This window comes from Sciurus vulgaris, assembly GCF_902686455.1.
Source record: "Sciurus vulgaris genome assembly, chromosome: 10".
NCBI lineage: Eukaryota > Metazoa > Chordata > Mammalia > Rodentia > Sciuridae > Sciurus > Sciurus vulgaris.
Window position 1 is genome coordinate 79,461,883 of NC_136470.1, and position 23,886 is coordinate 79,485,768.

Consider the following 23,886-nt stretch of genomic DNA (forward strand, 5'->3'; position numbering starts at 1 on the left):
TATTCAGTGGCATGTGACCCACCAAGTCCTAGGACATAATGGCCTCAGACCAAGGTCAGGACCACAAGTTTTGCTTTATGACAAAGGGGAAAAAAATTACACACTTTGTTTAGCAACAGAAATGTATCAGTGGACTCTGACTTCTAGACTTCTGCTCTTAGTTTTGTACTCTAGCACATACATGCTCATACTTACACATATGCACATGCACACAAACACACACACATGCTCAAATAATGACCTGTGGAATTCAAGCTACATAGGAACAGAATGGCTCAGGAAACACTAAAAGAGACATAGAGTTTGTTGGACAAACATCATAATCAAAGTACTTTTTTTATTTTGGTAGTGCTCGAATCAAACCCAGAGCCTTGTGCATGCTAAGCAAGCGCTCTATCACTGAGTTATGTCCCCAGCCCTCAAAGTACTTTTAATGGCCACTTTTTTTCCTAGGAAAAGCAGTGAATGCTGTTTTTCTATTTCTTTCTTTTCCTTTGGCAGTACTGGGGGATGAACCACTGAGCTACATCCCTCAGCCATTTTTGTTTTTTTAATTTTGAGGCAGGCTCACTAAAAGGCTGGCATTTAATTTATGGTCCTCCTGCCTCAGTGTCTACAGTAGCTGGCACTGGGCCTGGTATGATTTTCTACTTCTTAAGGTGAAGTCTTCCTCATCCAAACATGTGTCTTCTGACTTTTTGTGGAAGCAGCAGGTGGAATACAAAAGGCGGCTGGACTCAGAGGACTCAGACAAATCACTTCCTCCTGTGATTTTCTTCTTTATTAAATGAGAATCATTCCATCACTTGTCTGACATATAGGAAATGAAGTAATTCGGCAGACTTACTGTTAAATGTTATGTACTGAGTTCTCTGAGGAGGCTGAGGTTCCGAGGTGGGTAAGAAAACTTCTTGTTCATAGGAAGTTAGAGTCTGGGTACTTAAACAGAGAATCCAAAGAATTTGGATGCCAAAGGATGATTGTTATGTCTTCATTTGGTCATGATGGTCAACAGTTTGGCTCTAACGACAAGTTGCTTGGGTTTGAATTCTGGCTGTGCTGTTTGTTAGCTCTGTAACCTCGAGTGAGTTATTTACTGTATCTTCTATTCTATCAAATGGGATTTTAAGCTCTCTTCAGTTTTATTCATAAACAGAGATAATAATTATATCTATTTCTTAGGATTGTTTTAAAGATTAAATGAGATAATAAATGAAAGTATTTAGAGGCTTAGAAACAAAGCAAAAAAAATGAGTAAGATATAGATTAATGAAAGCCACAAACACTAAATAGACACTTATGCAATGCTGTAAATGCAGTGATAAAGATGTTCAAAGAAGTGTTTCTTAATTTTAACCTGGGAGTCAGGGAGGGCACTTGGAGGAGATGATGCCTGAGATTACAAATTCATTCACTTATGCACTAGTTCATATCAGACAAAAAACATTGCTTCATCTAGCGCTGGGCATATAGTAGTAAGCCACACTGACTGACTCAGTCTCTTCCAGTAGCAGCACCAAGAAACGGTTTGGGAAGGGGAAAGTTTTATGTGCCCTTTCCCATAATTCCCAAAGTCCTCACATATACAAAAATGGCCAGCTGATATTTTTTTCTTTTCCTTGAGGTATTGGGAATTAAACCCAGGGCTTTACACATGCTAGGCAAGCACTCTACCACTGAGTTACATCCCTAGCTCTTTTTATCTTATTTTGAGACAGAGTCTCAGTAAGTTGCCAAGGCTGGCCTTGAACCTGTGATCCTCCAACCTGGGATTACAGGTGTGTATCATTATGCCTGGTGGACAACTTTTTCAATCCTACATGAAGTGTCATGAAAACACAGCCTTAAGCCCTTCTAGAAAAATGCGAGAGCAGCAATTGGTCCCCATCTTCACAGAGTTTTCGGTCTCATAAGAAAGATTCAGTGTTTGTTTGTTTTGTTTTTTGGTACTGGGGATTGAACCCAGGGGTTCTTAACCACTGAGCCACATCCCCAGGCGCGCCCCCCCCCCCCTATTTTATTTAGAGATAGGGTCTCATTAAGTTGCTGAGGGTGGCTTTGAACTTGAGAAACTTCTGCCTCAGCCTCCCTAGTTGCTGGGATTATAGGTGTGGGCCACTGTGCCTGGCTTGAGAGACACAGGTTTAAAAAGAATACATATATAAGCTCATAGATAACTAAGATTGTAATAATGGTTATTAAAAAAAAAAAAGGAAGTCATGAGAAAGTAGAGAATGAGGGGCCAGGCAAGGACTTTCTCAAGAACTGATGCTTGTGTATTAAAGTCAAGAGCTGAGTTTGTTAAGAGTTAGGCTGGTGAAAAAGGAAGGAAGAGAAAGAATAGGTTGTGCAAAGATTTTGAGGCAGGGAAGAACTTGGTGTGTTGAAGGAACTGAAAGAAAGCCTTTGGTTGGAATGAGGTAAGGTGGGGAGGGGATCTGGGGTAAGAGGACTTGGGAGGAGCTCCAGGAAGGGGGAGTGGTAGGCAGGCCATATCCTTTAAGCCAAAGAAGTTCACATTTTATTCTCAGTGAAATGGGAAGTGGTTGAAAGCTCCCACCAGGGGCTATGCTCCAAGTCATGCACAGTAATAATTTGGCTGCTGGGTGGGAATGGATGGATGGGACAAAGGTAGAGAAATCACTTGAGGGGAAAAGCAGTAATTCTAGGTGAGATGGATGTGGCTTGCAGTATTCTGGAGGTAATGGAGATGGAGAGATGTGGAAGGATTTGAAATGGACTCGGTATTGAATTGCAGGTGGGTGATGAAGAAGAGGAAGATATGAAGAATGACTTCTGAAGGAAATAGAAACATAAGAGATACCTGTACTCCCATGTTATTGCAGCACTATGCATAATAGCCAATGTATGGAATCAGTCAATGTGTCCATCAATGGAGAAAAGGTTAAAGATAATGGGGCATATAATAGAATATTATTCAGTCATAAAAAGAATGAAATCCTGTCATTTGTAGCAACATGAGTGGAACCAGAGGACATCATGTTAAGTGAAATAAGCCAGGCACAGAAAGACAAATACTGCATATCCTTATTTATTGAAACTAAAAAGTCAATCTCATAGAAAAAGAGAGTAAAATAGGGTCACTAGAAACTAGGGAGGGAATGGAGAAAGAGGATTAGATAAGAAGTACCAAAACAAGGTTATTTGGGGGAATTAGTTCTAGTGTTCTATGGCACAGTAGGATGAATTTAGTCTACAATTTATGATATATTTCAAAATAGTCAGAAGAGTCCAAAGTTTGCCAGCACAGAGACATGTTAAGTATTTGAGAAGACAGAAATGCTAATTGCATTGATTAGATCACTATACATAGTATACATGTATTGAATTGTTATACTGTACCCTATCAATATGTACAAATTAAAAAATGAAATACCCTTTAAAAAAAAAAAAGTGTCTCCCAAGTTTCAGGTTTGAGCACTGAGCAGTAAGATGGGTAAAAATTTCAGGAAGCCTGGGAGAGGAGCTGGTTTGGGAAGAAGGTAAGAGCTGTTTTGCATAAGTCACCTTAAGAGAGGCTACGAGATACCCTGTGGAATTGGTAGGCAGGTATGACCCAGGGAGTCTGGAGAGAGACCTAGGACTGTAGGGACGTAGTTCAGAGTTCCCAAAGTACATGCAGATGATAGCTATAGCTTGAGGGAGAATGTGTAAATCAGAACTCTTATCTTTTGGGGGGCCCTAGACACTGTGTTTTGTGTGTGTGTGTGTGTGTGTGTGAGTGGTGCTGGGGATAGAACTCAGGGCCTCAAGCATGCCAGACAAGCACTTTGCTACTGAGCTACATCCCCAGCCCTCCCAGGTATCTTTGAGAAGGGGATAAGAGCTCCAAGATTTCCTTTTTAAAATATTTGCTTTCAAGTTTAAGGAATTTATAGACCCCTTTAAAGCCCAACCACAACTCCTAAAAAGCCTATAGATGTCAAATTAAAAAACAAAACAAAAAAGGCCAGGTGCAGTGGCACCTGCCTGTAATCCCAGTGGTTCAGAAGGCTGAGGCAGGAGGATGGCAAGTTCAAAGCCAGCCTCAGCAACTTAGTGAGGCCTTAGTGGGACCCGGTCTCAAAATAAAAAATAAAGAGGGTTGAGGATGTGGCTCAGTGGTTAAGGGCCTCTGGATGCAATATCTGCTAAAAGCAAACAAACAAACAAACCAAACAACGACAACAACAAAAAACCCCAAAACAAACAAAACAAAGCACAAAAACAAAAAGCCAGGGCTGGTAGTGTAGCTAAGTGGTAGAATGCATTCTTAGCATGTGCCAGGGCCTGGGTTTCATCCCCAACACACACACACACACAAAAAAACAAAACCAAAATCTTTCTGTAGAGAGAGGAATGGATGGTGGATCAAGGTCTGGGAAGTAGCAACTTTTAGAGGCAGGGTTGAAGAAGCACAAGTTAAGGAGTGGGCAAAGAAAGGGAGGAAGAATTACAAAAAAGTACATTATCAAAAGGAAGAAAAAGTGTTTCAAGAAGGAGATATAACTCTTCAAAAAGGATAGGAAAACAAGGTCCACAAAATGCCAACTGGAGTTGGCCATAGTGGCAACCACTGGGAGGCCCAGTACTGTACTTGTAGAGGGTTAGCTCTGCAGGAGGGGGCTTTGTCCCTCTGAAGCAAGAAAAGAGACACTGGATGCTGATGTGGGATGATGTGTAAATTTGTGGGAGGGTCTGCATTTCCAATGAAATAAGAGGCAAGGAGATGGCAGTTGAGGGGTTAAATAAGGATAGGGGTTTTGAAGAAGAAGAAATACTTTTTGTGTCAAGCACAGTTTACCAGTAGGACTGTTACCTAATTGGGATTGTGGTCATTGGTTAGATCTTTTTATGTTATCCAGGTTGGCCTTCAACTACTGTGCTCAAGGGATCCTCCTGCCTCAATTTCCCCAGTAGCTGGGACTACAGGCACATACAATCCCACTCAGCCTGGGCTGGGTCTTAAAGAGTAGCATCAGAAGAGTGAAGGGCTGGGCCCTGCATTAACATGGCCCAGCGCCAGGACCCAGAATCCTGATGAGTTTGAGAATCAATACACCCTCCAGACTTTCAAGACTTCTCCACCCCTTTCCTCTTGTTTTGGGCTTCTCTCTCTCTCCCATTTTTTTCCTTTTTTTTCTGGCTCCTTTTTCTTCAGCCTATAACCATGCTCAAGTCTGTCCTGGTGACTCAGTATCTCCTTCCAAGTCAGTGTCCAAGTTCTTTTTACTTCATACCCAAAATATCTGCAGCAGGAAACTTTAAAATATTCAGCAACTCTTCTCTTTTCCTTTTTTCTTTCATTCTCCCCCCACCCCACTTTGGTATTGGGGTCTGAACCCAGGGGCATTCTACCATGAAACTACATCCCCAGCCCTTTTTATTTTGTATTTTTGAGACAAAGTCTTGCTAAGTTACTGAGGGTCTTGCTAAGTTGCAGGAGCTCAACTGCTTTTTTTCTTACAGTTTCCTTGTCCTGTTATGCATTGTCTCACTTTGGAAAGTTTGGCTACACATTGAAGTCTGGGCTCTTTGTGGTCTTTTGTTATTTGTTATTTGCAGTACAGGGCTGGGCACTTGCTAGGTAAACACTTTACCACTGAGCTACATTCATGCCCATCCCCCTTTTTTGGGTACCGGGAATTGAACTCGGGGGCACTTGGTCACTGAGTCACATCCCAGCCCTATTTTGTATTTTATTTAGAGACAGGGTCTCACTGAGTTGCTTAGTACCTTGCTCTTGCTGAGGCTGGCTTTGAACTCGTGATCTTCCTGTCTTAGCCTCCTGAGTGGCTGACAGGCTTGCGCCACCTCACCTGGCTCCCTGTCCCCTTTTTTGACCCTGGGTCTTGCTAAGTTTTCCATGCTGTCTCAAACTTGAGATATTCCTTTCTAAGCCTCCAGAGTAGCTGAGATTATAGGCATGTGCTACTGCTTCTGGATCTTCCTGGTCTTTTAAAAGCCTAAATGCATTGCCAGGTTTGTGTTGGGCAGGTTGGAGGTACACACTGCAGTCAGAAACCCAGGGAACCCCTAGGATTTTAAATAGGTGTGCTGGATGGCAGATGACTTTCTGAAGGAGACTTTGTGTGTGTGTGCTGGAGATTGAACCCAAGGGTGCTTTACCACTGAGTTATATCTCCAGTCCTTTTTATTTTTTATAAGTTGGGTACTAGGGATTGAACTCAGAAATGCTTTACAGAATTACATCCTCAGCCCTTTCTATTTTTCACTTTGAGACAGGTTCTCACTAAGTTGCTTAGGACCTCACTAAGTAGCTGAGGTTAGCCTCAAACTTGTGAACCTCCTGTTTGAGCATCTGGAGTTGCTGAGAGTACAGGCATGCACCACTGCCCCTGGCCTGAAAGAAACTTAGGAAGCTGCTGCAACCGTTCAACTTAGAAAAAGGACAGCTACCAGTGGGAATGGAGGAAGGAATTAGAGGCTTATAAAGGAGGTGAAATAGATAGGACTTGGTGATTAATCAAGGATGACTCACACATTCCTGACTTTCTAAGTCTGATGACTGTGTGATGCTGGTGCCAACAGCTGAGGGAGGGACCGGAATGAAGGCAGAGGATGAATTCTGCTCTGGACACACCATGTTTGGGGTGTCCCTGTGAGTTTAAATAGAGCTGCCTGGCAGGCAGTCGGATATTTGGTTTTAAATTTTGTGGAAGAGGTCTGGGTTAGAGATTGTTGATTTGGCAATTGAAAGCATAAAGGTGGAGGTGATCCCCCAGAAATGAGTGGGGTGAGGAGAGCTGTGAGTTTAGAGTGGTGATTTGCATTTAAGATTTGCAATTGGTGGCACTTAAGGATGCCACAGAAGGAAGCAGAGAGCTTAGTTATTGAGATGTGACAACTGGGAATATGCAATCTTCTGGAAGTGAAGGTAGTCCAGAAGGTGAGTGCATCCAAGGTGTCATATGTAGCAGAGATGCAGAGAGAAGACTGAGGAATGCCTGCCAAGTTTCGGAACATGAAGGTCATAGGTTACTCTGCCTGGGCAGGGTGAAGAAGGGTGTGAATGGGGAGTTAGAGAAGTCAGATTGCTAAGTGCTGAGAAATAAGGAAGTAGAGGCCGGCAGGGTAGACCACATGACACGGAGAAAAACACTTGGCGTCTAATCAGAAAGGGCATTCTGAATGGAGGGCTGGCTCTATAGTTTTGTTTTCAGGACTGGGAAAGATAAGAAGGGGAAACAACCAGGAGCTAAAGAAGCTGGGGAAGGTAGGAGAGGGAGGTATTTCCTGCCTAGCCCCACCCAGTCCGCTTTCTTTCTTACGGTTTGCCCAACACTTCCACACCCCTTATCTCATTTAATCATTTCAACACCTTGAGGTTTCGAGCAAACGGTGAGCGGAGCGGTTGGGAATAGACAGTTGTGGTTCATTTCGGCCCAGTGGCAGTCTATGCCACGCTGAGAGGAAATGCCACCACCAAACTCTCCAGGCCCACCTAGGGGGAAAAGAGGCACTGTGTTTCTTGCCTTCGATTAGGTGTCATCATGGACTTGGGACAGTGTACTGCCCCAGATGTGGTGTCACACTGAGTTGTGGACCTGTGGGGCAGCCCCCAAGAATTGTCCAGGCTGAATGCTCCTTGCACCTGGTGAGGTATTCCCAAATGCGAAAGACAGGGGCCGCGCGCATGCTGTTCCTTCCTCCAAGAAGCTCACACAGCTAAGAGTTATTAGCCGCAAGGTGGAATAAGAACAGTGACGACCAGGTGTCAAGAGCGCGCGCAGGTTAGGTAAACCAGGGACAGGAAGATGGCGGGAGTTGCAGGCAGCAGGTGGCTGAGCGCGCTCTCCGCTTCCCGCGCGCGTAGCCGCAGAGAAAACCAAACCCGCGATCTGAACATCCGGCCCGGGGCCTACCCCGAGATAAATCTTCTGCGGAGGGAAGTATTCAATTTTCATTCAGCGCTGTCGTAAGATTCTTTCCCGCGGGAGGCGGAGGAGGCGGGTGGGTGCAGGAGCTTTCCCGTGCTCCTTCTTGTCCTCTGCCCGAGGCCAGCACGCTGTTCGTGATCAAATTCTAATTATAGTATTTCGTGGGTTTATTTCGGGGAGGAGACCTAAAGGAGTGAGAGACCTGGATTTGGAGCTAGCACCTCGTTTCCTCTTCACCAGTCTAATTCAAGGTTCCTCCTTTGACCGTGATTCCGGGCAGGTCTGGAGTAGTCACTGGGACTCAGTTTCTCTGTTCGTAAAATGGGGATTTGGACTGTGGTCTTGCCTTTGCACGGCAAGGATGGCGAATTCCACTTCATTCCGCCCAAAAGAGCCGCCCTGCCTCACCTGATACCCAACTTCTTGGGAATACCTTTTTCTAAGCTGTTCTCCCCTTGGTAGGTTCAGGGGCCAAAGCGACGGAGTGGGCGGAGCAGAGGCATCGCCCCGCCCCGCTCCCTGACGTCCCCTCCGCGCCCCTCCGCCCTCGGCGCTGGATGAGGCAATCACGTGACCTCACATCCGGCGCGGGATTCCCGAGCTCGCGGCGTGCTCCCCCGCCTGCCTGCCCGCCGGCTCTCCCCGCAGCGTGATCGGGGCGCCGCGGCCGAGGGGAGGGGGGTTCGCTACGTCGCCGGCGGCTGGAGGCCGTTTCGGAGTGCAGACCGCCCCCCTCCCCTGCGCGCTTCCCCTGCCGCCCTCCCTTGTTCTCGCCCTGCCCGCCTGCACGCCGCCGCCGCGGGCGCCGAGGAGCACAGCTCGGACGCCCCTGTGCCGGGCCCGGGCCCCGCCGCGGCGCCTCCCTCTTAGCCCGAGCCGCAGCGCTCGGTGGCGGCGGCGGCGGCGGCGGCGGCGGCGGCGGCGCCTCGAGCCCGAGCGACCCGCGGCCGCCGGCGCCGGCCGAGAGCGATGGGGCTGGGCTGAGGCGAGGTGGTGGCGGCGGCGACAGCGGCGGCCCAGCCCCCCGCGGCCTCTTGGTTGCTCCGGCCAGGAGGCCGCAGAGGAGACGGCGCGGCAGCGTGGCGGGTGAGTGTTCCCGGCGAGCGGGGAGTGGGCCGGGTGGATGGTGGCGATGGGGAAGGCTGGAGCAGGCGAATAGTATTGTCGGGGTTCCAGGTGAGTTTACGGGCTGCCATCTCGAGCCAGAATCGGACATCACTTGTCCTGGAAGGTGTGTGTGGTGGGGAGGGGGCGCTAAGATCCCGGAATCTGGGACCGGTGAGGGGAGGAAGAAGGGTCCACGTGGTAGGTGCGATGGCCTGCTGTGGACACGCTGCTTGCGGGGAGGGCGAGTGTGCGAGGACGCCGGGGCGCGGGATGGTGACCCAGGGCCTCTAGAAAGTCCGGGAGGTGGCGTGGTTGAAGATGGAGTGTTGGCAGGGCTCTTGATGGGTTTGTGCGGGTGCTGACTATAGGAATCCGAGTTGTCCTCACCCACGGAGTAGTAGAGCCCCTTGCCAATCACCGCTTTGTATAAATTAAGGCCCAGAGAGGAAAAGCGACTACGACTTTCTGAAGGCCTCTCTCTCCGACTCTGACAGTAAGGACTAGAAAAACCCAAAGCCATTTGCTTGAGTACTTTCTTGACCGCTCAGGCATTTTTCTCTCATTCTCTTCACAGGGTCAGATTCTGGTGAAAGTATGCTTCTGGGTTTTGGGGAGGGGGTTGGGGGTGAGTTAAGATTCGGGGAATGGGATTGGGGATTGACTAACTTAATTTCGGGGCTTCCCAGTTTGGAAAGCTCTGGTGACAGGTGTTTATTGTTTCCTCTTCCCATAGATCTGACACAAACATCCTAGGATTTTGGTGTCTGGACATAGGAGGTATGAATCATTCACGTAATTAACCACTTCTAATCATCAGTGTCTTAGAGCTGTATATAGTGGTTATATTAGTGCAAAATGAATGGGTAATGGAGTCGTAAACCTAGAAACGGAAACCTGTGTTCCTCTACATATGATTCTGAACTAAATGAGTGAGCATACTTGAGTATGTAATGCCTATTTTAGATCTATGAGGTAGAAGTTAGAATTTAAGAAATCTAAGAAATGCAGGGACTTTAAACATGAGCACTGTCCTCAAAAGTTTTTTTTTTTTTTTTTTTTGCTAAAATTAAGGTGTTGTGTCTGATGTGATTCTTTTGAAGGGCCAGTACATAATGAAAAGTGCTGTGCTTTCTCTGTTGGTTAAAACTCAGCCTCTTTGTTAAGGCACATGCATTAATTTTGTTTTGGTGGCTTATATGTTGCTTTGCTTAATACGCTACAGTTGCCAGAATACGTATGTGTACTATCCATTTTGTTTTAACCCCATGCCTGAACCAGGATATCATGTACTCTAAGCAAATGTTTCAAGTGTTTTATTACTAAGCTACATCCTTAACCCTTTTTAAAATTTTATTTTGAGGCAGGGTCTCACTCTTTAGGTCTTGTGATCCTTTTGCCTCAGCCTCCAGAGACCCTGGGATTATAGACATGTGACACCACACTTGGCTTTAACAACCTCTTTTTAAAGGCACATTAGTTCCTGGAAGTTCTTTGAAACAGTAAAACTATTATTAATGATTGTTGTAGAAGATAACTTTCTTTTTTCCTTCTTGAGTTATTTAAAAAAAAAAAAAAAAAGGTTTAATGAGCTCATGGTTCTGGTCCAAGGTTAAGGGGCTTTATCTAGTTTTTTGTTGGAGTTCCTAGATGGCACAGATGTCATGTCATATATTGAAAAACACAGCTTCATAATGTAACTTTTTATATATATATATTTTTTTCTTTTTTTCTTTTTTAGCATTATATATCATTAGGTCGAGGCTGAAATAGTTAAGTGAGATTTTCAAACATTGTTAGAATAGCAATGCCTGTTTTTGGTCAGGGGAATGGGCAGGAAGTGATACTGTTTCATTGCTTCAATTAAGTAGTATGTTATAATAAAAATTTAGTTTATTTCTAAAATAAAGTCAGGTTTCAAGTTGAAGCAGTATATTGTTGTAGGAGGACTGATTTCTTTGTGCAGACCAACCAGTAAGCTTTATTTAGGGAACCTATGGTAATTAAAATTTTAATTTACAACTCATTTTAAATAGAGTAAGTTCCTATATGGGTAGGAAACTAGTAATAGTAATTAGAACAAACTTATGTACTTCTGAATATCTAAACAGTATTTTCTGATAAGCTGCTTGAGCTTTCTTATCAGATATTAGAGCTAAAATACTTAGACTGGTTTAGTTAGCTCTTACTAGATATTTAGGTATTGTCAGTTTCCTGTCATTTTTTTAATGTGTTGATTCTTATGTGGCTAAGAACTATCCACATGATCTGCTATAGCAGATTTTAGTAGAAAGAGCATGACCTTGGGACTCAGACCTGACTTTGATTTCTGATTTTTAAAAATTCTAACTTTAACTAGTGCTAATAGTTATTGACTGAGGTATTGTATACTAGGTTCTGAAAAAAACACTTAACATGAATTAACTCACTTTATAAACCCCTTTATCCAAATGAGGAAATGGAGGCTCAGCAATGTTGTTACCCAATTATATACCGCTAACTTCATTAAACCTAGAAACTTCTATGTTATATATAGTAATATAGAACTTAAATTCTGGCTGTCTTTGAAATTCCTTAGACCATAAGTTACTTTTTTTTTTTTTTAAGTTCACACAAAAAGAAACAAATAGCCATTTATTATAATTCACTTGAAAGCAGAAGAATGAATGAATGAAGATACCATACATTAGAATGTAAAGGACAGATGATGTTTATAATAAATGACATTAAAGATGAGTTCTAACATATTTATTCATAAAAATGAACCATATTGGCTGGGTATGTGGCTCAGTGGTAGAGCATTTACCTAGTGTGTGTAAGACCCTGAATTCAATCGTCAACACTGTACAAAACAAAACAAAGCAAAAATAACCGCAAAATAACCCTAAAAAGCTTTTAAAGCCGGTAGATGGCATTTCTCTTTAGTGCCCTTGTTTATGTTGTTACTAGCCTTCTCCCTATTTAACTTCTTTTTATTCATCCGTTTCATCATAATCTCTTTCTCAGGGAAGTATTTCTTGAACTTCCAGATTTCTTTTCTTTCTTTCTTAATTTTTTTTTTTTTTTTTTTTTTTTTTTTGGTATCGGGGATTGAACCCAGAGGCACTTAACAACTGAGGCACATTCTCAGCCACCCCTCACTTTTAAGTTTTTAAAAATTTAGAGACAGGGTCTCTCTAAGTTGCTTAGGGCCTCACCAAATTGCTGAGGCTGGGCTTTGAACTTGTGATCCTCCTGCTTCACTCTACTGAGCTGCTAGAATTATAGACATGTACCACCACCACTGTACCTGGCTTTTTTTCTTTTTTCTTTTTCTTTCTTTTTTTTTTGATGCAGTACTGGGGATTGAACTTAGGGGTGCTTTACCACTGTTCTACATCCCTGAGTTCCTGTGGGTTTTGTTTTTTTTTTTTTTTGTGAGACAGAGTCTCCCTAAGTTACTGAGGTCGGTCTCAATAATTTGTGACCCTCCTGGCTCAGCCGAGGAGTCACTGGGATTAAAAGTGCTTCACACCACCTGGCCGAACTTCCAGATTTTAATGGGTCTCGTACATCACTAAGTCTACCTCCTCTTCTCATTTCACTCATCAGTTTAGTGTCTGTTATCTCCACTGGCTTGCAAATTCCATAAAGCATGAATTGAAACTATTTTGTTCATCATTATGATCTTTAGCATCTGGCAAAATACCTGACATAGGATAGGCATTCACTAAGTATTTGAAAATAAATGACACTGAGTTAAACCAGATAAAAATAAAATTGCATGATTACAAGAAGTCAGTATACATGAATAACAAGTTTGATATAGCCATACATGTAATTAAGAAATGCAATTGAAAAAAATTCATATGACTGAAAATGAAGTAAAAAATAATGATTCAATGCTAGTGAGGCTGTGATAAGCATGTGGCACTAAAGTGGTTATCAGCTGTATATGTTACATAAAGAAATTAAACAAAACATTAATTCAAATACTCATGCCTTTTAACACAGATTTTACTTCTGAAGAAACATCAGATATGTGTAAGTTGCTTGATGTCTCAGGTTTTTTTTCTTTTTTAATTAATAACACTAATACTTCAGAGAGGTTTTAGAATTAGCTCATAATGTAGGTTCTGAGTACTATATATTAGTGGCATATAGTATTTCCTTTCTCCTTTCCACTCCATATATTGAATGAGCATATGCTTGTGTGGCGTGGTAGTTTTGTGATCGCTGTGAAGATGAGACTTTAAAATGTGAATATGCTTTATTCCCAAAATGAATTGTAATCTTAGGAGACGTGTTCTAGATGATATTACTGTAGATTTATAACCTACTCAGTGGTCAATGAAAATGAGCAGTGATATGAAAGTACCTTATAGAACTTTGTTTTAATCTGTTTTTTTCTCAGTACTCCAGGTGATAGTGAAATAAGAACTTTATGCTTGTGAATGACAACAAAGTGATTGTAATTTCTGAAACCATGGAAGACAAAAAATAGAATTTCAAAATGATTTTAATAAACTGATTTATTTAAAATGGGTTCTCTCTGCAGGTATGCATGGTGACTTAAACTAACTATATAAATAATAACTGTGAGACCTAGTATGTGAATGGACCATAAATGGAATAAGAGTTAGCAGGGCCTCCCAACCCCCACTCCGTGGCAGGGATTGAACCCAGGGTCCTCAACCACTGAGTCAGGTCTCCAGCCCTTTTTTATATTTTGAGACAGGGCTCACTGAGTTGCTTAGGGCCTTGCTAAGTTTCCTGAGACTAGCTTTGAACTCATGATCCTCCTGCCTCAGTGTCCCAAACTGCTGGGATTACAGGTGTGAGCCACCCTGCCCCTTTTAAAGAGGACATGCTTGAAACTCAAATCATAGTGGTATGCTAAAAGATGTTAATCTAAGCCCGGCCTGGGGGCACACACCCTAATCTCAGCAGCTCTGGAAGGCGGAGGCAGAAGAATTGCAAGTTCAAGGCCAGCCTTAGCAGTTTAGCAAGATCTAAGCAAGTGAATGGGACCCTGTCTAAAAATTAAAAAAAAAAAAAAAAAGGCAAGGGGTAGCTGGGGATGTAGCTCAATAGAAAGCATCCCTGGGTTCAGTCCCCAGCTTTGGGGTTGGAAGTGGGCCTGACATTTCTGAAGGTGACAAACCTGGCAATAATCTCTGCTTATTTGTTGATGATTTCACTTTCTGCAGTATCAGTTAATGCTCAGTCAACTGTGATTCAAAAATATTAAATGGAAAATTTCAGAAATAAACTATTCATAAGTTTTAAGTTTCCTAATGTTCTCAGTAGTGTAATGAAATCTTGTGCTGTCCTACTCCTTGTCTGGTTTTGAATCATGCCTTTATCCTGCATATCCACACTTTGTAGGCTACCTGCCTATTAGTTGCTTAGTAGCCATCTCTACTAAGAGATGGACTGTCATGGTATGTCAGTGCTGTGGTCAAGTGACACATTTTACTTAATGATGGACTTAAGACATTAGAGCAGTGATGTTGGCAATTCACATATGCCAGAGATAAGCCAGAAAGTGCTTCCTTTAAGTGAAAAAGTGAAAGTACAATAAGGTATTTTGAGAGAGAAAGAAAAATGGAGATACCAAATTCACATAAATGTTATTAAAACATATTGTTATAATGTTCTTTATTATTAATATGATAAAATAATAAATGCCTAATTTATAACTTAATCATAGTTGTGTGTGTGTGTGTGTGTGTGTGTGTGTATACACACATACATAGAAAGATAAAGCCCAAAACAGGATATATAGGATTGGTAGTATCAACTGCTTTAGATATCCACGTGGGGTCTTGGACTGTGTCTCCTGCTATAAAGGATACTACTGTATGCTATCTTATCTGGATAAATCTGGATCCGAGGGATAGCTGACAAGATTTACTTTTTGATTTTGGAATTTTATGAGTTGAAGTTAACTTGCTTATAGAGAGAGCAAATCTATAGTCATCAATACTGTTCTTAGTTAGCCTGCCTGACTATTTCAGATAACGTGCAAGAAGCAAGGAAATAATTTTTAGATACTTATTTGAGTTGATTTTTCATATTTTTAGAGTGAGAAATAAGTTCAGAATTGGGGCACATTTTAGTTAAGATTTATTAAAAAAAAAAAAAAGGCTCTGAGATTATTTAATCTTGAGAAAAGTAGGTCTTTTGTAAGGTAGAATGTCCTGAAGTTAATGGTAACCAGTGATAGGATAAGTTATGAATTAAAATAATTTGCATCAGTAAGATTAAAAATAGAGGTAATGTTGCTGGATATGGCATAGCATTGTGATGAGAATCTGTATCCCAACTACTCTGGAAGTGGGAGATCACTTGAGTTCAGGAATTCAAGGCCAGCCTGGGCAACATAGTGAGACCCAGTCTCAAAGTAAAAAATTAAAAAGGCAGGTGACTTTTTGTAGCTCAGTGGTAGTGCCCTAGTGTTCAGTCTCAGTACTGGGGAGAAATGGCAACAAGAGCAATAACAAAAAACAAAACAAAGCAAAAAAAAAAAAAAAATAGAGATAAAATGTCATGAATAAATGGTATCTGGCAAAAGATGATCAGCATTACAATAGTTTAAAAAATATTTTTATGTTAACAAGTAAGAAGGGAGAAAAACAGAATGAAGGAATGAGAGCTGTCCAAGTAATCAGTGTCTGAGACTGAGAAAAGTTTTTTGAGGATGGGGATTGCTGGAGAATTCCATAGAGCAGTTCTCTGAGAAAAACACCCCAACACCAGATCTGTAAACATCTTAGACTCGCAGGTCATATTGGGACCTTTGCTAGGATTAGAGATGGTAAAACGTTAACTCAAATAGCAAACTTTAAGATTGGGAAATTAATCTGTTAATCAGAATTTTGTCTCTTACACTTACCTCTGTGGATCTTGATTTGAAATAATTAGGTAAAACTCAGAGACTAGTCAGAAATAAAACTAAATTTCCAAGAAAAATGAGTTAGCTACATAAAGTAGAATTTCTTGATTACATAGTTTGGAATTTGCTGATGTTTATAGAATCTTTTCTCAGAAATTTTATATACTTATATAACTGTTATTGGGTAGTTAGGTAGAAGACAATTTTGCCTTGGTAATAGCAAGCTATATTAATTGACTATTGTATTTAGTTTTTCTTACTTTCTTAACTTTGATATTAAAATGAAGAGGCGAGGCTAGAAAATAATAATGCTAATAATTTAAACTAGCCACTCGTATAAAAGAGGAAACTGGAGAGGTGACACCATTTTAATAAAGAAACAGGTTAAAATTTCTATCTTTGTTCTAGTTGGATATTTTTACCCTTTTAATTTGTACTCTGTAGTAATGGCACATCTCGAAACTCAAATGTTTTTCTAGGGAGAGCCAACTTATTAAATTTTGCTTTATTTTTTGGTACTGGGACTAAATCCAGGGAACTTAACCACTGAGCCACATCCCCAGCCCTTTTTATATTTCATTTTGAGACAGGGTCTTACTCAGTTGCTTAGGGCCTCTCTAAATTGCTGAGGCTGTCTTTGAACTCAAGATTCTCCTGTCTCACCCTCTCGAATTGCTGGGATTGTAGGCATGTGCCACTGAGCCTGGCCTGAGCACCAACTTTTAAGGGTTGATTGCTTGACAAACTTCTTAAACTATTTTTAGTTTGTTTTAAAATGAGTCATGGAGTTGCTCCCATATATGTGTCTAAGGTGGCTTTTTTACAGTATTCCTGATGCTCTGTTTTTTACTATTTATGAAACAGGATGAAAAATACTTCACTTATTCATTTATTTGAATATAAAATGAAAATGTTTTGGTTTCCATTTCTTTGTGATTGATCTAAACAGCTAAACAAAGTGAAATCATGTTTTTATGTGGAATCTTTGAGCCTACATTCTTATTTTAGATAATAAAAGTCACTAGTTTGAATTCCAGCAACTTGGGAGGCTGCGACAGGAGGATCACAAGTTTGAGGCCAGCCTCAGCAACTTAGTGAGACTCTCTGTCCAGTACCCCCCCATCCCACCCAAAAAATATCACTAGTTTGACAACTGATTGGAAATTCATGTTCCTTCAATTCCAGCAGCCAGTGTTTTTTTTTTTTTTTTTTGGTACCAGAGATTGAACCCAGGGGTGCTTAACCACTGAGTAACATCTCCAGTGCTTTTCCATATTTTATTTTTGAGACAGGATCTCACTGAGTTGGTTAGGGCCTTGCTAAGTTGCTAGACTGGCTTTAAACTCATGATCTTCCTGAGCTGCTGGGATTACAGGTGTGTGCCCTGCCCAGTTTTTCCTCTAGTTTAAGAACAGGTTACTTTCTTCTTCCTCCTCCTCTTCCTCTCCTTATACTGGAATTGAAACCAGGGATGCTTTTCCCCAACTACATCCCCAACCCTTTTTAAGTTTTTTATTTTGGGTAGACTTCCAAATTGCAGAAGCTGACCTTGAACTTGGCATCTTATTGCCTCAGCTTCCCAAGCCCCTGGGGTTATAGGTGCCCAGTGAGGATTGCTTTTGGGTTTTCTTAAAAAAAAAAAAAAAAGAAAGAAAGAAAGAAAAGAAAACATCTTCATAGCATACCGAAGGCTTAGAAGTATAACCCTCTGTAAAGTTTTCTTCTGTTCTTTGTCTTTTCTTCCCTATTCCTGCTGCCCCAGCTTTTTCACTATCTCCTTTTCACTCTTGCTCTATTTTGATGCCTTCCTGTGCACACTGCTACTTTTTTGTTTCAGAATGCAGTTGTAGTGTAATCCTTTAAATACTTTAGTTAATTTAAACTCAACACTGTACTACCAGCAATGCACATTACTTAACTGGTAGTAAGAAGAATGGTGAGACCAACTTTGAGCAAGTGTGTGCAGTGACCTCTGCATTACAAGCAGTCACTTGCTAACTGCAACAGGTTTAGTATGAGTTGCGTCTGAAAAATATGAGTCTGAGAACTAATGAATATGTTGATTTCAAAGTCCATCTTTAAATTGTGAATTGAAATGTTAAATAAGTTATTAGGGGTACTAATAGCATTGCATTACAGGTTTGGTTGTATGTATGTATGTGTGTGTGCACATGAGGTACTGAGGATTGATCTCAAAACCCTCTTGCACTGAGCCACAACCCAAGCCATTTAATTTAATTTAATTTTGACAGGGTCTTGCTAAGTCACTCAGGCTGGACTGGTATTTCTATCCTCCTGTTTCAACCTCCCAGGTTGCTGGAGTTACAGGTGTGTTCTTCCATACCTTGGGTCATTACAGTTTCAAATAGTCACTAATTTGTGTTAAAATGAAAGAAACATCCATTTATGTATTGCTGAACTTTATAGTTTTCAGTTTGGGGGAATTAGGCTTACTTATCAATTTGGTTTGTTTACACAAGCTGTTACTGGAACTTTTTCTTTCTTTTTTTTTTTTTTTTTTTTTTGTTACTGGAACTCTTGATTTGTCAATTCCTATTGTTTATATTGCCCACATCACAAAATTTCTTTTGCTTATTTAAAAGTATTCTCATTTGGTCAACTAGGTGATTTTACCTCCAGGTACCCACTCTCACCTCTAAAGAAAAACAGATACAAAACTGTTATACTCTATTTCATAAGTGTAACAATGCAGAGGTAGTTGAAGTACTTGTTACCAGTAACCTGTGTCCTTCAATACACATACTCTCCGAGATAATGTTAATAATTTTGTGTGTATTTTACACCTTTCTCTGCTCTTATTAAAGCACATATCCACAGTTTTTTGGTTGTTACAAAAATAGTATATTTGTAATTTTTTCCCATTTTATATGTTTTGTGGAACAATCTTGGATTCTACTCATAGATCTAACTCATTTTCCTTAATTTCATGAGTATTCATCCATTCTGTTGATGAACATTCAAGTGTTCTATTCTTGTTTTGTTTTCTCTTACTACAAAAAATATAGCCAGATACATGTTTTGTGCATACATACTCATATATAAGTAATGTGTTGTGGATTTTTAAAATTATAATTGTTGGATTAAAGTATATATGTTTTAAATTTATATATACCATCAATTGATCTTCTGAAAAGACTTAGTGTTACTGTTACTCTTAACAGCAGTGTTATAAGGATGCCTCTTATCTGTTTTCTTTTTCTTTGCCAGTTTAATGGAAGAGTAATGGTTTACCATATAATATTATGCTTTACTTATTTACTTTTATTTTTGAGGTACTGGGGAATTGAACCTAGGGGCATGCTACCACTGAGCTACATCTCCAGCCCTTTTTATTTTTAATTTTTGTGATGGGTATTGCTGAGTTGCTGAGCTGGGCTCAAACTTCTGATCTTCTTGCCTCAGCTTCTCTAATTGCTGGAATTACAGGTGTTCTCCGTGGTACCTGGCTCATGTTATACTTTAAATACCATCTTGTCCTCCAGTAGATTTCTGTGTTCTTTAATTGTTACGGTTTTTCTCTCCTCTGCTCTGTAACACTGTAAGATCCTTAAATTGTAGTTTCAGACAATTGTGAATTTGGGAGTAATCTATATAAAGGGAGTAATAATATACCTGTCTTCCTCTCCCCATTATCGTTTGTTTTGTGTTCATTGCATATTTTAGTTTTCTGTGGAGACACATGAATACAGTGGCTCTTTTAAAAAGGCAACTTATTCTTTCTTTATCATGATCTCCAGTGGTACTAAAAAGTTTTATATATAATTTTTTCGTCTTAATCACTCTTGATCACTTGGAATAATTGCAGCTACTCTATTTATTAAGGCTTATTAAAACTGTCAAGCCCTTTTCCTTCCCAGTGTTGGATCGCCACCTAGGGATGAAAGAATGCATCAGCAGGCCATACACAAAGGCAGTGCTCCTGTAGGCCCAAACTTTCTTCGTTGAAATCTTTCATAGGCAGTATCCCACTTGCATCATGGGAATGGAGAAATTGAGACCAAGACAGGTATAATAATTTGCATAATAGTTTATGTTGAATTGTCATTTATGAACAAGTTAAAGCTGATACCTGATTTCTGTGTTCATCTTTTTGTTTGTTTCTTTAGGAGTGGGGACAAAGTTACATATCTTTCTGCTCCTAATATAATAATGAACATGGCTTATATTCTCACTTAATCCTTATAGGTGAATTATTTTGATAAAGCAAGAATTTCCTGCTATATATTATGAGATACTACTTTACCTTGGTTGGGCCAAAATGTAAAGGAGATAAATAAATCTAATCAACTGTAGCTTCATAGAAATGTACTTGTTAATGGAATCTTCAAAATGACTTACTCTTGCCTGAGGTAAAATGACTTGTGAGATCCTGGCAAAAGTGTTTTGAAGATCCATATGTCTTTGACCCAGGGAAAATGTTTAAAGTTTTAGAACCAAAGTAGCTTCAATAATTGAAATAGAAAAATCTTTTGTTCACGTAAGTAGACAGATTTTTTTAAAAAAAATTGCAAACTTTTATTATGTTGTATATAAATGATTTTATACATATTCATTTTATAAAGAAAGAAAAGGGTAGATTTAATTTGTTAGTCCAAAGGTAACATCCCCTTTTTGCTAAGTACTATACAATTAGACAGAAAGCTATATTTTGTGTCATGATGACAGTCTTACCTTGTGGGATGTTTCTGAATAAAAGGGTTGATTTCTTTTTTAAAAATCATGTATGTAATGAAAGTGATAAAGATGTATGCAAGAATTAATTCTTTGTATTGATACAAATACAGGTAATTTTATTATCTTTCTTAATTATAACTTATTTTGTTATAGCTATCACATTGTTTTATAACATACAAAAAAGTAAATTATACAAAGGCGTCACTTTACAAATGTAAATACAGTCTTGGTTTGGTGTATATTGGATACAATGGTCTTCCTTAAGCCTAAACACAGAAACAAAAGCACGTATTATAAGAGAAAGTCTAAGATGGGAAGTGATAAAATGGGTATTGAGTAGAGCTTTGTTAAAATTTAGCTGGTATCCTTGTAAAATTTCCATGTATTCATTAAATTATATTATGTCATGCTTATTGTTAGGAGCTGACTTGAAGTTTTAAGTTTTGCCTTCAGATAGTTGTCACATTCTTGTTATTGCAGTTGAAAGATTCAAATATCTTTATTCTTTTTTTGTGTAAATATTATGTGGATATTAAAATTGAGGCTGTTCAGTGTGAGTAGAGTTAGGATTTTGCATATAGTAGGGCATATTTTATTTCCAGTGCAAAAGGTAGAACTGCTTTTGAATTACAGGAGGTCATTATTTTTGCTGTGGATGTTCCAAAATAATGTTCAGAACGCTAGCTCTTCTGTTTCTGTTTCACAACCTTAAAGCACACTTTGCTTGTAGAGTCCTTCAGATCGGTTTTTCAGTCTTTGTTTAGCATCAATAAATATTGGTTAATTTTCAACAAAAAAACTACAACTATGAAACAAAATGGGACCATTCCTTCTCTTATTTTAGTAGAGGTGTCCCAGGAGCCTTAGTGTAGTTTCAGTTTTTAAAACTCCAGAGGTACATACGTTACAAATGTTTGAAAAAAACATTGGAAAATTCAGTTGCTTCAGTTTCTTCTATTCTTACTTAGTTTTGTGAATTTTGAATGATACTTTTAAAATTTCAGCATTTTAATTGGATGCTGCTAAAGATGGCAAATAGAATGAAGTAAAGAATTAAATTAAAAAAGTATTATTCAGCTGGGCACTGTGGTGCATGCCTGTAATCCCAGTGACTAGAGGTCAAGGCAGGAGGATCACAAGTTCAAGGCCGGCCTCAGCAACTTAGCGAGGCCCTAAGCAATTTAGGGCCTGTCTCTAAATGAAATACAAGAAAGGACTGGGGATGTGGCTTAGTGGTTAAGTGCCCCTGGGTGTAATCCCTGGTACCAAAAAAAAAAAAAAAAAAAAAAAAAAATTTTAAAACACATTGACCAAATTAAATTGTTATAGTGTGTTCATGTACAAATATGTAACAATGAATCATACTATTATAAATAATAATAACCAATTTTTAAAAATTGCTAAAAATGTATTATTTAGATTTGTTTGCTTGATGTTTTACTTTGGTTACAGAACATTCTGTAAATCACTTTGTGAAATAACTTACATCTTAGTTCTAGGCACATACATAGATTGTCCTTTTTTAAAAAAAACTCAAACTCTACACAGTTAACTATTACAGTATTATTGTTATATAGCTCATGAAAAGTTCAGGTTTGAAGCAAAGGTGGCTTGGAGACTTGGGACCTGTTCAAGCAAGCTTATCTTGTTTTAGGAAATGATCTGATCACCTTTTAATTTAGATTAAACACTTCTTTGAATGATGCTTAATAAAATTACATAATGTGAAAAAATAAGTAAACTTTTAAACAAAATCATTATGTTAAAATTTATTGAGGTTTAATCCTAATAGTTTTACTTTGCCCTATATTGTCCTTTTTTTTTTTTTTAACACAGCAAATCAAGTTCATTATAAATTCAAGGAAGGGTTTGGCTAAGCACAATAGCCTATAAGCTCCTTGGTATTTAGATAACATCAAGACTCAGGCATGCACTGTGGAATTGGAACTTCAGCGAGCTAACAAGATAGTATTTATTTAAATAGTGGGATCTCTACCAGTGACAGATCTTTGGAAACCCATTTCAAATTGGTGAATTAATTCTAAATTTTAATGCTGTCATTTTGAAAGGAGTTAAAACAATCAAAAAAATTTGGAATAGAATCCTCATATTTGAATGGATTTTTATGCTTAGTTTTATTTTCAGTAAAAGCTTTTGAAAGCCCTGCTAATATCAGCAGTTGAGAGGAATTATGATGTAGTGCTGAAGGTAAGAAAAATTTATTTTCTGTGATTTAGAAATTGAATTGATTAAAAATACACCAGCAAACTACCAAAGTTACACTTTGTTTAGTGTATTTTAGAAGTTTGCTGTTCTTCCATGTGTCTAATTAGATATGCTAGAATGGTATTTAATATGTATCCTGATAAGCACTGCTTAAGATATTTTATGTAGTTCTTTATCTTTATGGAATCATTGAAATAATGTTAAGCTATATATGTACATGTAAAATCTAAATATGCATTTATAATATACCTGTATTTTAAATAAGCAGTGTTGAAATTGTCTCATTGGAATTTTCTAAAAGTTTATGTGAAAGATAAATTCTTGACAGTTACCTATCAGGTGTATAATATGCTTCAAGTGAGTAAATTGGTTTTTAGAGGAACTTTATTTAAATTATTTTTAGCACTTTTACTTTAGCAAAATTGGGTAAGACTTAAGAATTTTGTCTAAAAAGTAACTGAATTCTGGAAAAATAATACTTGGAAAATGAGTAATGATTATAATATGGTCAGTAATTATATTTAGAAAAATATGAAAATAAGATTGTTAAGGCTGTAAATTATCTGTGATAGCTTATTTAAAATAATTGTAGTATTTGTAGGTTTTGTTTTTTAACTGTAGAAGGTAAGAATATAATTGTGCTGCACTAAGGTGAACTCATTCAGCATTTTTAGAGAAAGTTTTTAAATATAAATACATGAGCTTAATGGAAACATTGAATTTTAATGGCATTTCATTTTCTAAAATCCTGAAACCTTTGCTTATTTATCTACTGAGGAGTTTATGATAATGAGTTAAGAGTTTATAGATACTGCCTGTTGTGTAGTAGGTTCAGCAGTGGATTTGGGACTCCAGAGGCAGAATTCTCAAGATTTAACTCCTTTGTGCTAGGAACAAATGTCTTCTTAAAAAAAATTTGTTTTTTCTATCTATAAACTTCAGGTGGGTAGCTTTTATTTTATTTAAAAAAAAAAAAAAAAAGAGTGCTTTCTTTTAGGGGCAAATTCTGTATGATCAAATGTAAAAAGATTGGTATAATGAACTCTTATGTACCTATTCACTCAGTTTTTAACTCAGATTTAG

General features: G+C 39.1%; 1 protein-coding gene across 8 annotated transcripts in view; it reads left to right on the forward strand.

The window, feature by feature from the left end:
• Positions 1-871: 871 nt before the first annotated feature.
• The window catches only part of ATP13A3 (ATPase 13A3), an 85,077-nt gene continuing 62,062 nt past the window's right edge, over positions 872-23,886 (forward strand). For 2 of the 8 annotated variants that reach the window (XM_079156119.1, XM_079156122.1), the window contains exon 1: positions 872-894. The gene's annotated coding sequence lies outside the window, so the exon portion shown is untranslated. Of the gene's footprint in view, positions 895-8,478; positions 8,988-9,741; positions 9,786-13,687; positions 19,910-21,787; positions 22,786-23,886 lie in introns of those variants that run through there. The other 6 variants (XM_079156116.1, XM_079156117.1, XM_079156120.1 and 3 more) reach the window with 6 other exon arrangements.